Source organism: Cherax quadricarinatus, chromosome 1 (genome assembly GCF_038502225.1).
Source record: "Cherax quadricarinatus isolate ZL_2023a chromosome 1, ASM3850222v1, whole genome shotgun sequence".
In the NCBI taxonomy this organism is placed as follows: Eukaryota; Metazoa; Arthropoda; class Malacostraca; order Decapoda; family Parastacidae; genus Cherax; species Cherax quadricarinatus.
This window is the reverse complement of record NC_091292.1, coordinates 93,732,823-93,747,956: the sequence shown is the minus strand read 5'-3', so window position 1 is coordinate 93,747,956 and position 15,134 is coordinate 93,732,823. Positions and strand designations below refer to the sequence as shown.

Genomic DNA, 15,134 nt, shown 5'->3' with positions numbered 1-15,134 from the left:
GTGCTCACTTTAATGTATCTGAAGCGGTCGATTCACAGTTCCTAGATAGGTTCCTAAAATCATTCCCTGATCAGCTGTGCTGTGGTTTGTATGTTGGAATTCATGCGGCCTGCAGTAACAAGCTGGTTGATCAGGCCTTGATCCACTAAAGAGGCTTGGGTAGGGACCGTGCCGCGGGAGCGTTGTTTCTTGGAACCCTCTCCAGGTAGTCTATTGTCGACCAGGTATATTGATTTCTGACTTCCTGTACTCGATCATACCTACTCGTGAAACTGCGTATGGTGTTTGTCTTAATCTTCGTGTGAAGTGCAGTGCGTGTGATCCTAACGTGAATAAATGAGGTGAAGGGTAGCACATGTACACGCTTGTTAGGGAGCCTGGGAGGTAGTTGACCAACATCCTGCCAGTGAAGGGAAGTAGGAGGAAGCCTGCCTGGCTCAAACACCTCCCCCCCCCCCTCTCTTACAGGCATACTCATGCTCGCACGCCCGAACACACCCAACAAGCGCGCGCGCGCGCACACCCACACCACAACACTGGCACACCCACACTACAACGCACGTGCGCGCGCGCCCACACACAGTTTAATACTTTCATTCATAACTACATTCTTTCAAACAATTTCAATCTCCCTCTCCCTCTGCCAACAAAACCCATGACTGATTTGAATACCTCTTAAGCCTCACACATTACCATAAATGGTTGATAAATCACAAGTCACTATTACTGCTTGATGAATCACGGGTCACCATTACTGTTTGATGAATCACCAAGTGGTCACCATCACTGCTTGATAAATCACCAAGTGGTCACCATCACTGCTTGATAAATCACCAAGTGGTCACCATCACTGCTTGATGAATCACCAAGTGGCCACCATCACTGCTTGATGAATCACCAAGTGGCCACCATCACTGCTTGATGAATCACGGGTCACCATTACTGTTTGATGAATCACCAAGTGGTCACCATCACTGCTTGATGAATCACCAAGTGGTCACCATCACTACTTGATAAATCACCAAGTGGTCACCATCACTGCTTGATGAATCACCAAGTGGTCACCATCACTGCTTGATGAATCACCAAGTGGTCAGCATTACTGGTTGATGAATCACAAGTGGTCACCAATGGTTAATGAATCACAGGTGGTCACCACTACTGGTTGATGAATCACAGGTGGTCACCACTACTGGTTGATGAATCACAGGTGGTCACCATTACTGGTTGATGAATCACAGGTGGTCATCAATGAATAATGAATCACAGGTGGTCACCACTATTGGTTGATGAATCACAGGTGTTCACCATTACTGGTTGATGAATCACAGGTGGTCATCAATGGTTAATGAATCACAGGTGGTCACCACTACTGGTTGATGAATCACAGGTGGTCACCACTACTGGTTGATGAATCACAGGTGGTCACCATTACTGGTTGATGAATCACAGGTGGTCATCAATGGTTAATGAATCACAGGTGGTCACCATTACTGGTTGATGAATCACAGGTGGTCACCACTACTGGTTGATGAATCACAGGTGGTCACCATTACTGGTTGATGAATCACAGGTGGTCATCAATGGTTAATGAATCACAGGTGGTCACCATTACTGGTTGATGAATCACAGGTGGTCACCACTACTGGTTGATGAATCACAGGTGGTCACCACTACTGGTTGATGAATCACAGGTGGTCATCAATGGTTAATGAATTACAGGTGGTCACCATTACTGGTTGATGAATCACAGGTGGTCACCACTACTGGTTGATGAATCACAGGTGGTCACCACTACTGGTTGATGAATCACAGGTGGTCACCATTACTGGTTGATGAATCACAGGTGGTCACCACTACTACTTACAAAATATTCTAGGGTGGAAGGTCATCGCCCTGGCGACCTGGTCCCAAGCCAGGCCTGGTTGATGGCCAGGTCAGTACTAACAGTATACAGACCATCGCCAGGCTGACTAGGAATTGACTCGAGGATCTTGTCAAATTCCTCTTGAAGACAACTAATGCATCTATGCAATACCTCTGGCCGGTTTCAAGAGTTTCTAGCCCCTTTCCCCGTAGCCGGATTAGAGCCAGTCTTTTCTGTTAATTGCCTTTTGAACCAGGCTGTTGCCTGATAGTGGCCCCCTAGCTCACATAAGTCATCACAGCTTGATTGATCTGGCATTTGGCGGAGGGAGTGATCTAGTTTTTCTCCTGAAAACTTCCACACTTGTTCCGGCAATATTTCGGATATCTACTGATAGCAACTTTCAGTTTTGGACCACCAATGATAGCAGTCTCTTCTTACTGACAGCGTTGCCCCCCCCCATCCTCCTACTTTCACCTTTCACTGAGTATGGATTATAAAGAATCTCTTCTTCGCTGCAGAGAATACGTTCCCGGTAGTTCAAATGTTTTATTGCATCATTGTGGGCAATAAACGATCTCTACATTTTTCCAGTTCTGATATCTCTCCAGCCTTCAATGAAACTGTCAACATTGGACAATATATCAAACGAGAGAGCACAAGTGATACTGTGTACCCATTGACATTACTTCTATTGTTTTTAAAGTTCTCACTGGCCATTCTTTTATTTCTGGTTTTCGGAAGCATTTACCTGTGTTCTCTAAATAGGTCATTTGACGTTATGTTTCTTTCGTTATTGAGATGGCCCTCATGTGTTCCGTATCCAGTATTATATTAACCATTCATGTTCAGATTACGTATGTTCTTGAATATTTTTTTAAAATCCAATTGAGCTCTTCATTTTTCCATATCTGAGCAGTTTGAATTGACCAGCAGTGAACATCAAGTTATCTTTTATTGACATGTACTCGTAAATTTTCAGTGTCTTCTACGGAGGAGACTTTCATGCTTATTTTGGACACCAAGCTGTAACTACCTTTTTTTTTATCAATTTGTGGTATGAGGACGAAAAACAGAATAGGCGTCAAAACCGTGCTTTTTGTTTTGTTTACTACAGCTGCGTTCTTTTCACTGGAAATTTTAATATTAATTTTCCTACTTTCCTGTTACAAGGGAAAGAGCTAAGCATAAGCTGCCACTACCTGATCACATCTGTCAAATGCTGTCAAATGTTTGTTTGTTTTTCCCAAAGCCTCCATAATTGTCAGATTTTAGTAGTTATGAAAAGCATGTTCTTTCTGCCCTAAATCTATGTTAACTTCGGTTGTCTGGGTCATATTTTTTCCATAAAACTTGTAATTTAGCGGCTCGCCACCTTTCGAAAACGTGTGTGATGCTAATACTATGTCTGACTTTCCTTTTTACGAGACCTTAACAGCCTCTTCTGTGCAGAGGTGCTGTCTGCGCCCTTTTTGAACGTCTCTAGAAAATCACCTTGATGGAATCTCTTCCTTGAAAAATTAACGAGTGATCGGTATTCAGCAAGTGATAAATAACTAGTTGCATGAAACACGACTTGGATGTTGCATGTATGAGGCTTTCTATTTCCTTTTCGAATATGGAGGATTTATTTATGTAGGGTATACTGTATATATATGATGTACCTTTGTAGAGTATCAGAAGTTTCTCTGCTCCCGGAGCATTGCTTCGGGCCAGGTTAATGTGGTATTTGCCTGGTCATCCAAACTATTGCTGCTGGCGGCCCACTGGCCCATATATCCATCACAACATGGTTGATCTGGCACCTGGTGAAGATACTTGTCCAATTTCCTCTTGAAGACTTTACACTTGCCCCAGCAGTGTTTCTGATATCTGGTAAGATGGTGAATAGTCTGGGGCCACAGATGTTGATAGAGTGTTATCTTATGGTGTCCACAGTGCCCTTGCTTTTCACTGGGTTTATTTTGCACTCCAGTATGTTATGGCAGTGTGCAGGTTTGGGACAAGGACCTCAAGTCACTCTCCTCCGCTCCAGTTCTAAGGCGTTCTCAGTAATATAAGTGCTTTAATAGCTCTATGCGGGCTGTAAATGATCTCAATATATTCAAGCTCTGAACGGGACCTTCAACAATATTCTAAACGGGACACCACAAGTTATTTGATGCGTCACCAATGATACTATTTTCATTGTTTTGAAATCTCTAATTATTCAATCCACCATCTTCCTGGCTGTCGTAACATTTGCCTCGTGTTATTTGAAAGAAAGGTCAGACATAATTACTCCCAGGTCTTCCAGGTGGAAGTTTCTTTCGTTCTATTTGATGGTCCTCTTGAGTTTTGTATCAAGTGTCCCTTTTGAGTTCTTCATTCTTTCCACATCTACACAGATTTAACTTATCACCACTGAACGTCATGCTGTTCTCCACTGCCCACTAGAAAACCCTACTTATTATCTTCCTACAATTTTTCAGTGTCCTCTACTGACGTGATTTTCATGCTTAGTAACATCTACATATAATGATACAAGACTGTGATGAGTGTTTTTATCTATGTCTGCTATGAGGATAAGAACAGCAGGTGTGTGTAGTGTGGGCGGAGGGAATGGAAAAGCAATCTGGTTCCTCAACTATTATTTCATTCACGGGAGAGCGCTAAACTAGTAGGGGGGTCAGAGCTTGAGGAAACAGGGCCATACAGCGCTCGACGAAATAGGGGGTATTCGGGTTCAAGCTAAGGAAGGGGGAGAGCAGGTGCAATTCCTAAGATCACAAGCCCTTTTCAAGCATGAAGGAATCTCCCTTCAAGAATGTTCAACTTTTCTGCCGTTTAGTGGCTTGATAAAGATGATTTTGACTTGCATTTTGCATATACGTAGAAATATTTAGGATTCTTGCACTTTCCTAATCGGATTTGTGTTCCTGTTGTCCTGTTTGGTATATGACTGTTTTAATTTCTGTTCTATACTGGTAATCTCTTGGTGAAGATGACCTATTTTTATGTCATTCCTGTTTTTAAGCAGTTCAGAAGCCCCTTTTTCTTCTGCACATTCTTCTCCCTTAACTTTCAATAAATGATGTACTTTTAGGCATATTTTATCATATCTTAAGAACATAAGAAGGAGCACTGCAGCAGGCCTAGCGGCCTATGCTAGGCAGGTCCAAGTCACATCTACCCAGGTATTGTCTGAGTTTTTTTTATTTTGTCCAGGTCAGTTGTCTGAGTGTTAGGTAAGACACATATGCAACAGTTAGGTATCTTTATTCCGAAACGTTTCGCCTACACAGTAGGCTTCTTCAGTCGAGTACAGAAAAGTTGATAGAAGCAGAAGACACTTGAAGACGATGTAATCAGTCCATCACCCTTAAAGTTTTGAGGTGGTCAGTCCCTCAGTCTGGAGAAGAGCATTGTTCCGTTGTCTGAAACAATATGAAGTTGAAGTGACAGGATGGAGCCTTTATATAGTGCCAGGAGGTGAGACGGGGGTTGCTTTGGGAGGGCAGGTCCCTCTCAAACCCAGCCGTTCTCACTAGTAGAGGTCGAAGTTGATGGTCTGTACCAAGATACCCTTGTGTTGCAGTGTCTGACAGAATGAACATTAAAATGGTATAAAATACCGACAGATTGTTAGGTAAGACACATATGCAACAGTTAGGTATCTTTATTCCGAAACGTTTCGCCTACACAGTAGGCTTCTTCAGTCGAGTACAGAAAAGTTGATAGAAGCAGAAGACACTTGAAGACGATGTAATCAGTCCATCACCCTTAAAGTTTTGAGGTGGTCAGTCCCTCAGTCTGGAGAAGAGCATTGTTCCGTTGTCTGAAACAATATGAAGTTGAAGTGACAGGATGGAGCCTTTATATAGTGCCAGGAGGTGAGACGGGGGTTGCTTTGGGAGGGCAGGTCCCTCTCAAACCCAGCCGTTCTCACTAGTAGAGGTCGAAGTTGATGGTCTGTACCAAGATACCCTTGTGTTGCAGTGTCTGACAGAATGAACATTAAAATGGTATAAAATACCATTTTAATGGCAACACAAGGGTATCTTGGTACAGACCATCAACTTCGACCTCTACTAGTGAGAACGGCTGGGTTTGAGAGGGACCTGCCCTCCCAAAGCAACCCCCGTCTCACCTCCTGGCACTATATAAAGGCTCCATCCTGTCACTTCAACTTCATATTGTTTCAGACAACGGAACAATGCTCTTCTCCAGACTGAGGGACTGACCACCTCAAAACTTTAAGGGTGATGGACTGATTACATCGTCTTCAAGTGTCTTCTGCTTCTATCAACTTTTCTGTACTCGACTGAAGAAGCCTACTGTGTAGGCGAAACGTTTCGGAATAAAGATACCTAACTGTTGCATATGTGTCTTACCTAACAATCTGTCGGTATTTTATACCATTTTAATGTTCAGTTGTCTGAGTGTTGATGTATACTTAACATCCATTCACGAAGACTATTCCGTAGGATTTCTACACGTAGATTTGTGCCTATTTATACTTCAGTGAGATTAAGACTAGACTATTGCATTTGAAATTGTTCATGAAGATAAGTCTAGGGATGGGGTCAAATGCTGAATTATTTTCATTTACAAATACTGAAATTTTGTTTGTATTGTAACTGTATTTAAAAAAAAAATAAAGTTGTGTATTTGTATTAATTTGTATTTGCTATATATTTGATATAAATAAAGCCAGTACTGCAGCATCCCTTTCATTAAATGTTTCATTGTGTATATACATTATTCCCACAGTTCAAATGTAATATATTAATTACTCTTCGTATCAATAATCTAGCGATTCAATTTTAAGTTGACAACTTATTATAGATACCTAATATCTAAGTTGATAACAGTCTTCAAGGTTGACCTTATACCAAATATGTCATAACTCTGGCAGACTATTATTCCTATGAGGATCAATTAACTAAAATTCCACCTCAGAAGCACTGAGTCTCCCAAGATGACAGCAAGTCTAGCTCTGTGTAAAATGCTCTGGCCTCCTCCAATCTGGAGACGATCCTAATCATTACACGGTAGACTGTCTCCACTGTTAGAAAAATGTTGCTGCGTAACGCCAGCTATAAATGCACAACTAATTTAAGGCCACGCATTAAGATTGACTTAAATTTTGTCATTCACAATACTGTAGCAGCGTACCAATGTAATACTCTACACTACAGCTTTATCTCAAAATTATTTACCGCAATAAATGATAAACTATGAAATAGCTTTATTAAATTTTTTAAGTTAATTATGATAAAATACCTTTACATTTGTAACTGAAAAATATTCATAATTAAAGGCTTAAGTGTATTTTGTACTTAGAGCTTTATAGTTCTATTTGTATTTCAACGCAATGCATCAATGTTTCATTTGTAATTGGTTTCCAAAAACATGTATTTATATTTGAAATTATTTTTTTCTGGATTACCGTACTTACAGTTGTTGTTGTATTTGAACGTGTGTATCTGGCTCCATCCCCGAATTCAAAACTAATGTATTTTAATTTCCAGCCGGTTCTGCATGGCTGAGCGAGGCTGACCAAAGCTGGCCAACATGGCTGAAACAATGCTGCCCTTATGTAGTTGATTATTAATATGGGAAGAACATTAAAATGGTATACAATACCGACAGGTTGGTAAGACACATGTGCAACAATTAAGTATCTTAATTCTGAAACGTTTCGCTCATCTTTAGTCGAGTACTGAAGAGTGAGAAGCAGCAGTAGAGATGTAAAGACGATGTCACCAGTCCAAGCGCCCTGGGAGGTACTCAATTCCTTTCATCAAGAGCCCTTAACGGGCATCAAGGTATCTCATTTGAAGGGCCTACATGGCTGAGCAAGGTTGACCAACACGGCTGAGCAAGGTTGACCAACACGGCTGAACAAGGTTGACCAACACGGCTGAGCAAGGTTGACCAACACGGCTGACCTACATAAATGAAAAATGCTGACCTACATAGCAAGAAAAGTTGTTTGTGCGAATGATGAATGATAGTTAAATTTATTAGAAGCTGGTTGAGAGACATGGCTGCTGAAGGCTCCAGGTTCAGAGATATCGCTGCTGAAGGATGCACAGCACCGCTAAGACAGTAACAACGAGAGTCAAGACTGAAGACGTGATTCCTGGCAAGTCAGCCAGCTGACTGGCTTACAAAGGTGTACAATATACTGACCACACTACTACTACTACTATTATTAATAATAATAATAATAATAATAATAATAATAATAATAATAATAATAATAATTTAGAAACGCCAAACCCGCAAGAATTATACCGCGAACGGAAAATGGAAATAAACGGACACGATCTGCCTGTGGACTCAAGAGATTAGCTCCAATTCCTCGGATCAATAGCCCTTCACCATCACCCAATATTCGTCTTAGTGATTCAGAAATGGGTGGATTACATACATACTGACCACCGCCATGACAGACTTATCCCAGCTTGTTACAGACATACTGATCCTTGCCTGTGTCCCGGCAGGTGTGTTCGGGGAGGGGAAAGGAGCAGAAAATACTGGCTTAAGAGCAACACAATATCACAGGTCTTGCAAGAGTCATGTCTGCGACAAGCAGCGACCCCGCAACACAAACTTTATACATCTTCCATAATATTCACCACACTTAACCTGTTTTCCAATAATTTCATCAGCACTAATCACGCTGGTCTATGTATTATATACACTTGCAAACTGCTTCTCACCGTATCTACATTTTTTTTAATTTCCACAACTGAATATGCACTTGTATATAACACAACATTCTGACTTACGGTGGATTATCCAGTTACAAAACCATTTCATCACGCCTCATCATTAGCAAACACAACAGTACTGATAATTTCCTAGTCTTGCAAACACTGATAATCCAGAGTTCCAGCGTCCTGCGAACTAATCCACTCAAACAGCATGTATAATCCCATCCGTTATGCGTATTTGGTAATTTCCAGCAAGGTTCCAGCGTCATGGGGCAATTCCAGCAGAGTAACCAGTCTGGCCAGATGGATAAGTCCGGCCAGGACCCGTCCGTCAACACCCATGATATACGTATGTGAAGATATCGATTTGGGCCGGTTGGTGTTTCCCTTTTACAAGCGAAAACACAAAACAACACACAACTGTGGGATAAGAGGGAGGGTGGATGAGGAGGGGAAGGAGAGAGGAGAGGAGCTAAGGGATGGAGAGAGGGAGGGAGGGAGGGAGACACCACGATTGTTGGCGAGCCCCACAATCAGGTACACAAAACTCTCACCGACACACATTTAACTTCACTATCTGCACTTCTCTTCTTAACACCACCACACTGGAAGCTCCACAGCTTCATCTGCCACTTTACCCATCGTATTTTACGTCGCTTATATCCAAATATCGATTAGATCTTTTAAAAATGGCCGGAAAATCAGGAGAGGCACCACATCGAGCACAGCGAAAACTTGGACTCCCTCACAGTGTTGTCGTCACACGCTCAGGCCACCATGCTCACTCTGGGGCCACGCGTAGCTGCTGCACCAAGGCTTATGCTCGTTAAGGGGCTATTCTCACCCTGGAAAATACACTGTAATTATATGTCCTATACAACCCACATCCATTATTAATTTTTAATCACATTATTTAATGGATGAGACAATTAATCCGGCTATTTTTGTAAGAGAATGCACCCCGACGGCCTATAATAACAACCATTTAGTTTTACACCCAAAAGCCCGTATTGACGTCAATATCTGTAGTAAACACAAAGGTTTTTCAGGCTTGGTGTGTGAGTAAAGTAAGCAGTAGAGGAGAGCCCAGGGAGTGGGAGACACCAGTATCCCTCACGCTCCAGCGGAAAACCCAAGATAAAAACTGTTCGGGGGGGGGGGGGATGTGGGGGGGGGGGCCATGTGTGTGTGGGCGGAGGGATGTGTGTGTGGGGGTCATGTGTGTGTGGGGGTGATGTGTGTGAGGGGGAATGTGTGTGTGAGGGGGAATGTGTGTGAGGGGGATGTGTGTGTGAGGGGGATGTGTGTGTGTGGGGGATGTGTGTGGGGGGATGTGTGTGGGGGATGTATGTGTGGGGGATGTGTGTGTGGTGGGGGATGTGTGTGTGGTGGGGGATGTGTGGTGTGGTGGGGGATGTGTGTGTGGTGGGGGATGTGTGTGTGGTGGGGGATGTGTGTGTGGGGGATGTGTGTGTGGGGGATGTGTGGGGGATGTGTGTGGGGGATGTGTGTGTGGGGGATGTGTGTGGGGGATGTGCGTGGGGGGATGCACTCACCTAGTTGTGGTTGCAGGGATCGAGTCATAGCTTCTGGCCCCGCCTCTTCACTGGCCGCTACTGGATCACTCTCCCTGAACCATGAGCTTTATCATACCTCTTCTTAAAGCTATGAATGGATCCTGCCTCCACTACATCTCTTCCCAAACTATTCCACTTCCTGACTACTCTGTGGCTGAAGAAATACTTCCTAACATCCCTGTGATTCATCTGTGTCTTCAGCTTCCAACTGTGTCCCCTTGTTGCTGTGTCCAGTCTCTGGAACATCCTGTCTTTGTCCACCTTGTCAATTCCTCTCAGTATTTTGTAAGTCGTTATCATGTCCCCCCCCCCCCTATCTCTCCTGTCCTCCGGTGTCGTCAGGTTGATTTCCCTTAACCTCTCCTCGTAGGACATACCTCTTAGCTCTGGGACTAGTCTTGTGGCAAACCTTTGCACTTTCTCTAGTTTTTTTTACATTCTTGGCTAGGTGTGGGTTTCAAACTGGTGCCGCATACTCCAATATGGGCCTAACGTACACGGTGTACAGGGTCCTGAACGACTCCTTATTAAGATGTCGGAATGCTGTTCTGAGGTTTGCCAGGCGCCCATATGCTGCAGCAGTTATTTGGTTGATGTGCGCTTCAGGAGATGTGCCTGGTGTTATACTCACCCCAAGATCTTTTTCCTTGAGTGAGGTTTGTAGTCTCTGGCCCCCAAGACTGTACTCCGTCTGCGGTCTTCTTTGCCCTTCCCCAATCTTCATGACTTTGTACTTGGTGGGATTGAACTCCAGGAGCCAATTGCTGGACCAGGTCTGCAGCCTGTCCAGATCCCTTTGTAGTTCTGCTTGGTCTTCGATCGAATGAATTCTTCTCATCAACTTCACGTCATCTGCAAACAGTGACACCTCAGAGTTTATTCCTTCTGTCATGTCGTTCACAAATACACACAAATGTGTGTGTGTGGGTTCCAAAATGGTACTGCATACTCCAATATAAGCCCGACGTGTACAGGGACCTGAACGATTCCTTATTGAGATGTCGGAATTCTATTCTTAGGTTTGCTAGGTGCCCATATGCTGCAGCAGTTATTTGGTTATGTGTGTGTGGGGGATGGGAATGTTTGTGTATGTGGATGTGTGGATGTGTGTATGTGAATGTGTGTGTGTGTGTGTGTAGTCACCTAGTTGTGGTTGTAGGGGTCAAATCACAGTTAATGGCCCCGCCTCTTCGCTGGCCGCTACTAGTTCACTCTTCCCGCTCCATGAGCTTTATCATACCTCCTCTTAAAGCTATGTATGGATCCTGCCTCCACTACATCACTTCCAGACCAATCCACTTCCCGACAACTCTGTGACTGAAGAAATACTTCCTAACATCTCTCTGATTCATCTGAGTCCTCAGCTACCAACTGTGACACCTTGTTGCTGTGCCCATCTCTGGAACATCCTGTCTCTTGTCAATTCCTCGCAGTATTTTATATGTTATCATGTCTCCCTTAACTTTCCTGTCCTCCAGTGTCGTCAGGTTGATTCCCTTAACCTTTCTTCGTAGAACATAAAAAGGAACACTGCAGCAGGCCTACTGGCCCATACGAAGCAGGTCCAAGTTAAGTCAGTAGGAGACTTGGACCTATCCCATATAAAGAAATTAGATCAAATAGAAATGACCCAAAATGGATGAATAATAGGCTCAAATATCTACTAGGGCATAAGAAAGGAATTTATAGGCGTATCAAAAGAGGTGAGGGTCATCTTATGAATCAGTATATTGACATTAAAAGGGACATTAAAAAGGGGATAAGAAAAGCTAAAAGGGACTATGAAATTAAAGTTGCTAGGGATTCTAAAACTAACCCAAAAAGTTTTTTCCAGGTCTATAGAACAAAAGTTAGAGATAAGATAGGTCCCCTTAAAAATAACTATGGGCACCTTACTGACAAAGAGAATGAAATGTGCTCGATTTTAAATAATTATTTTCTCTCAGTTTTTACACAGGAAGACACTAACAATATTCCAGTAGTTAATTTTTATAGTGGGCTAGAAGAAGATAAATTATGTAACATCACAGTCACTAGTGAAATGGTTGTGAAGCAGATAGACAGACTGAAGCAAAATAAGTCACCGGGTCCTGATGAGGTTTTTTCAAAGGTTCTTAAGGAATGCAAAATGGAACTCTGTGAACCATTAACTAACATTTTTAATTTATCTCTTCAAACAGGTGTAGTGTCTGATATGTGGAAGATGGCTAATGTAATTCCTATTTTTAAAACAGGGGACAAGTCGTTACCGTCAAATTACCGCCCAATAAGCCTGACATCAACATGTCGGTTCTCTGAACCATTCATCTACAAGCCTGACCTCAATTGTAGGCAAATTACTAGAGTCAATTATAGCTGAGATTATAAGAAGCCATCTCGATAAGCATAGCTTGATTAATGATACTCAGCATGGATTCACAAGAGGCCGGTCTTGTCTAATTTATTAACTTTCTTCAGTAAAGCTTTTGAGGCTGTTGACCACGATAAAGAATTTGATATTATTTACTTAGATTTTAGTAAGGCTTTTGATAGAGTTCCGCACCATAGACTGTTAAAGAAAGTGGCAGCTCATGGCATTGGGGGAAAAGTGCTCTCGTGGATCGAGTCATGGCTCACTGACAGGAAGCAGTGTCCATAAATGGGGTTAAATCCGAGTGGGGATCTGTAACAAGTGGCGTTCCACAGGGATCAGTCTTGGGCCCGTTGTTGTTTATAATATATATCAATGATCTTGATGAGGGAATTACTAGTGATATGAGCAAATTCGCCGATGACACAAAGATAGGTAGGACAATTGATTCAAACGTAGATGTTATGGAACTTCAGGAGGATTTAAACAAACTCTATTCTTGGTCAGAAAAGTGGCAGATGCAGTTCAATGTAGATAAATGCAAGGTTCTGAAGCTTGGGAGTGCCCATAACCCTAGTACTTATAAGTTAAATGATGTAGAATTTAGCCATACAGATTGCGAAAAGGACTTGGGGGTTATGGTGAGCAGCAACCTTAAACCAAGACAGCAATGCCTAAGCGTACGTAATAAGGCAAATAGATTACTGGGATTTATATCAAGAAGTGTAAACAACAGAAGTCCAGAGGTCATACTGCAGCTGAACATCAAAATGGTATACAATACCGACAGGTTGGTAGGTAAGACACATAGGCAACAGTTAGGCAACTTTATTCCGAAACGTTTCGCCTACACAGTAGGCTTCTTCAGTCGAATACAGAAAGTAGGCAGGAACAGTAGAGATGTGAAGACGATGTAATCAGTCCATCACCCTTAAAGTCGTAGAATTTTGAGGTTGTCAGTCCCTCGGCCTGGAGAAGTTCAGTTCCATAGTCAGGAACTATCTGAAGATCAAGCGACAGTGCGGAGACTTAAATACTGTCGCAAGGAGAGGTGCAGAGTAGTAGTAGTAGTAGTGAGAATGTAGCCACTGAAGAAGCCTACTGTGTAGGCGAAACGTTTCGGAATAAAGTTGCCTATGTGTCTTACCTACCAACCTGTCGGTATTGTATACCATTTTGATGTTCATTCTGATGTTCTTCTTGTCAGACACTGCAACACATGGCCTCTTGGTACAGAAAACGCCTTAGACAACCCTTTCAAGTGAGAACTGCTGGATCTGAGAGGGACCTGACCTCTCAGTGGCTACATTCTCACTACTACTACTACTACTCTGCACCTCTCCTTCCGACAGTATTTAAGTCTCCGCACTGTCGCTTGATCTTCAGATAGTTCCTGACTATGGAACTGAACTTCTCCAGGCCGAGGGACTGACAACCTCAAATTCTACGACTTCAAGGGTGATGGACTGATTACATCGTCGTCACATCTCTACTGTTCCTGCCTACTTTCTGTATTCGACTGAAGAAGCCTACTGTGTAGGCGAAACGTTTCGGAATAAAGTTGCCTAACTGTTGCCTATGTGTCTTACCTACCATCATACTGCAGCTTTATACATCATTAGTAAGGCCTCACCTAGATTATGCAGCTCAGTTCTGGTCTCCATATTACAGAATGGACATAAATTCGTTAGAATACATTCAGCGTAGGATGACTAAATTAATACATAGCATTAGAAATCTTCCTTATGAAGAAAGATTGAAGACCCTTAAGTTACATTCACTTGTTAGACGAAGAATGAGGGGAGACCTGATCGAAGTGTATAAGTGGAAGATAGGTATTAATAAAGGGGATATTAATAAGGTCTTGAGGATGTCTCTCCAAGAGAGAACCCGCAGTAATGGATTTAAATTAGATAAGTTTAGATTTAGAAAGGACATAGGAAAGTATTGGTTTGGAAATAGGGTAGTTGATGAGTGGAACAGTCTACCTAGTTGGGTTGTTAGGTAAGACACATATGCAACAGTTAGGTATCTTTATTTCGAAACGTTTCGCCTACACAGTAGGCTTCTTCAGTCGAGTACAGAAAAGTTGATAGAAGCAGAAGATACTTGAAGACGATGTAATCAGTCCATCACCCTTAAAGTTTTGAGGTGGTCAGTCCCTCAGTCTGGAGAAGAGCATTGTTCCGTTGTTTCAGACAACGGAACAATGCTCTTCTCCAGACTGAGGGACTGACCACCTCAAAACTTTAAGGGTGATGGACTGATTACATCGTCTTCAAGTATCTTCTGCTTCTATCAACTTTTCTGTACTCGACTGAAGAAGCCTACTGTGTAGGCGAAACGTTTCGAAATAAAGATACCTAACTGTTGTGTACGAAAGGTATATAATACCGGTATTATATACCGGTATTATATACCTTTCGTACACAACTTGTCAGACACTGCAACATCATGGAATACTCTCATACCTAACTGTTGCATATGTGTCTTACCTAACAACCTGTCGGTATTTTATACCATTTTAATGTTCACCTAGTTGGGTTATTGAGGCTGGGACTTTGGGTAGTTTCAAATTTAGGTTGGATAAGTACATGAGTGGGAGGGGTTGGATTTGAGTGGGACTTTCACATCAG

The 15,134-nt window shown here is 42.6% G+C and overlaps 1 protein-coding gene across 1 annotated transcript in view; it reads right to left on the bottom strand.

Moving 5' to 3' along the window:
• The window catches only part of lilli (AF4/FMR2 family member lilliputian), a 470,466-nt gene extending 461,113 nt beyond the window's left edge, over positions 1–9,353 (bottom strand). The window contains exon 1 of the mRNA XM_070084351.1: positions 9,210–9,353. The gene's annotated coding sequence lies outside the window, so the exon portion shown is untranslated. The remainder of the gene's footprint in view (positions 1–9,209) is intronic.
• Between the last annotated feature and the right edge of the window lie 5,781 nt (positions 9,354–15,134).